The sequence below is a fragment of the Culex pipiens genome, unplaced genomic scaffold (genome assembly GCF_016801865.2).
Source record: "Culex pipiens pallens isolate TS unplaced genomic scaffold, TS_CPP_V2 Cpp_Un0275, whole genome shotgun sequence".
Classification (NCBI taxonomy): domain Eukaryota; kingdom Metazoa; phylum Arthropoda; class Insecta; order Diptera; family Culicidae; genus Culex; species Culex pipiens.
Window position 1 is genome coordinate 7,858 of NW_026293092.1, and position 3,114 is coordinate 10,971.

Here is a 3,114-nt window from a genome sequence, read left to right on the forward strand (position 1 = left end):
GCAACGGCTTTGACTTCTCGCACCTCGCAACCAAGTTCCAGTCCACGTATTCACATTACTTCATAAATACTATGTTATTCATGTCATATCCACACAATCAGCCTCCACCGCGACCTCCTCCACCGTCGTCGTGCTCCAAGTGTACGAGTTTTTTTTTTGTCTGGCCCTGCGTATCTCGAAACCATCGTCCGTAGAAGATCCCCTGAACTGGACGTGCGCCGCGCAGCTTCAAAGAGTCAAGTCTCCAGCCAGCCCTAGCCTGCTGGTGTCGTCGTGGCCGTGATCCATGCTTGATCTGCTCTGCGAGTGAGGTTGCTGCTGCTGCCAAGACAGCAGAATCCAGCCCGTCAGCCGTCCGGGACTTCAAGATGTTACTCTTTGAGGCTGCCTGGTCAAGACTCGTCGCGCTCTGAAAGCCATAGCCGTCGCGTCATAAGAGTGGAAGTTTTTGGAAAAAGAGGAGACGGTAGAGGATGCGGGTGATGCTGCGGTGCAGTGATGCCAGATTTGTTTGTTATTTTTTTGTATTTTCAATCGCATGAAATTTCAAATTTTATAAAGTATTTCTAAGTTGTCATTTAGGGCAGAACAAAAAATGCTCAAAATTATACAGACTTTTGTGAGACATTGTAAGGCCCGCCCGTGTGGATCAATCGGACCGCGCACTGAACTCACAATCCAGAGGTCGCCGGTTCGAATCCCGCGGCGGGCGCTCTAAAATTCTTTGTGTAAATATGGGTATTCGGCACCGTCGCTCCGTGCCATACTTTCATACACTTAGGAGCCCAGGGCGGCGAAGTCCTTGTAGATAAAAAGGAAGACACTAGTGCACGCTTACCAGGCGATCGCAATTTTTGAGATCGATGTCGCAAAAAGGAGTTCACTTATGTCATCTCAATTTTGAGATCAATTTCTTTTGTTTACATTCGCAATTTTGAGTTGGAGAATGTGAACTAATTTTTGCGATGACACTTAGCTGTTTTTCGATATTCTTGCGGTGTGCGGGAATGTTTGGACTTAGCGAAATTTTCATTTCTGTTTTGACAGCTGATGAGCTAAGTTCGAGCAAACAACAAAGAAGTCCCCGGGTAAGATCAAATCGGGAAGAGAACCATGGATGTATTGAAAAGGGTGGATCGAGTGGACAAAGAATTTAACAGGTTCTCCAATGGACCTACACCCAAAACTGGGCAGCGTTTGTCCGAGAGAATAATGACCTCGAGTCGAGAGAATAGTGGCACCATTCACGGACACAGAGAACATAGCTCGAGATTGGCGAGAGAATTATTCTATCGAGGTTCATTTGCAAAAAAAAGTTCATCCGGCAAAAAAAAAAACAAAAGTGTCGACTACGGGAATCGAACCAGAAACCTTTGACATATTAACTCAATGACTTAACTGCCTCGGCCACCACAGCTTGGTGAACAAGGAGTGGTCAGATGTCAACGTATGACACTTGTTGGAGATTTGTTGTTTTCATTAACGAATGAACTCATTTGTTATGGTGGTGTGAGTTGGTAGCATTATTCTCACGATTTTCGCGCTGAGCTCTCAATAAATTTTGAGGGAACGATTCTCTCGACTCGGAATTTTGGGTGTATGCTTCTCATCCACGGTTCTCTTTCCGTTACGATATTCTCCGGTGAAAACCGGGAAATCAAATGGTCATAATTGTTTTGTTTTTTCAGTTCAGTGACGGAGTGCAGCTCCCGGCGATGTCGATCAAACAACGATTGCCAGCTGGCAGATAACGGTTAACAAGCACCGCATCGTCGACCGCATCATGTCCACCGAACCGGCCAGATCAATCCCCGGCTGCCTTGAGGTTGCGACGGCTTCCGGCGGCGAGTCATCGTGTAGTGATGGTAAATATTGTTCTTGTTCTGGCACCCGTCCACCGACTGGAACCCATACCGCATGACCATCTTTTGCTTCATCTATTACGACATGTCTATCGCCGGAGTGACTTTCAAAGTTTTCTTCACCCTCGTCCGTGCCGCCGAAATCTGACGAAGAGACCGAGTGTTGATGCTGCAACCGGAACGGAAGGGACGATGATTGTGACAACTTCCAGCGGCGAGTCAACCCGGCTTCGAGGGCAAGCGCATCAGGCAGCAAGACGTGTTCCGGAACGGCCATTACGGATGAGCTTATGAAGGCGTAAGCGCCGAAGCATTTGATGAAGGGCGTACATGGACTGACTACCCTCGGCTAAGCCACCCCAAGTCCTGCCAATCCGTTCGTGTACTGCGGAAAGCGCGCCCAGCTGCAGATCGGAAACGTTCTGCCGATTGTTCTGGCACGATTTGTGCAATCAAGACGAAAAGACCAGCAGGCTGGCCCGTACCTCCAGAACCTACGCGTCCGTCATCGCTCATAACACCCGGATAGCAAGCGTAACCGTATCAAACTGCCGCCCGGTGCTAAGAAGGTTCTGCCGTCTGCGAACCACGCCCATCTTGAAGGCAGGTCTTGCGTACCACAAGTACAAGGTGAAGCGCATGAACCCTGTGGTGTGGCCATGAACCCTGTCCAGCATCATCACGGTGGTGATAACCACCTCCACCACAAGCGTAAACTTCCTCCCCGGCCCAGGCCAGTCAAACGGCTTCCGCTACAAGGCAGCTATCCTCCGCCGATTTCCGATTGCACCGTTCCAGGGACAGTACCAGCAGGGTGGTTACTCCGGCCAGCACCAGCAGCCAACCGAATTATGTAAAATTTAATGGTCTTCCCGGAAAGGAACATCGGAACAAATATTTCACGACCCCATCAAAGCACATAAAACGAAAAATCCTGTTATTGATAAATAATGCAAATAAAGAAACTAATTGAAATGCTTTTGTTTTGGTTTATTTTCATTTATTCAATCAATTAATAACCTTCCGGAACCGATTTCCTGCTTTCCCGGCGATTTTCCCGGTACCGAAAGCAATTCAATTTTGAGATCGAGATGCCCATCTCAATTTTGAGATCAAGTTGCTCATCTCAACGTTGAGTGGTTTCACTTTTAGCCGGTTTGCGACGTTCATCTCAAAATTGAGATCGAATGGTTAGCGTGTGGTTGGTACTAGCAATGGTGGCCGACAGCTATAAAGTCAACTTCGTTTTTTT

General features: G+C 47.9%; 1 pseudogene; it reads left to right on the forward strand.

Moving 5' to 3' along the window:
• The first annotated feature begins 2,152 nt into the window (after positions 1-2,152).
• On the forward strand, positions 2,153-2,758 carry LOC120432116 (60S ribosomal protein L8-like; annotated as a pseudogene).
• Positions 2,759-3,114: the final 356 nt, after the last annotated feature.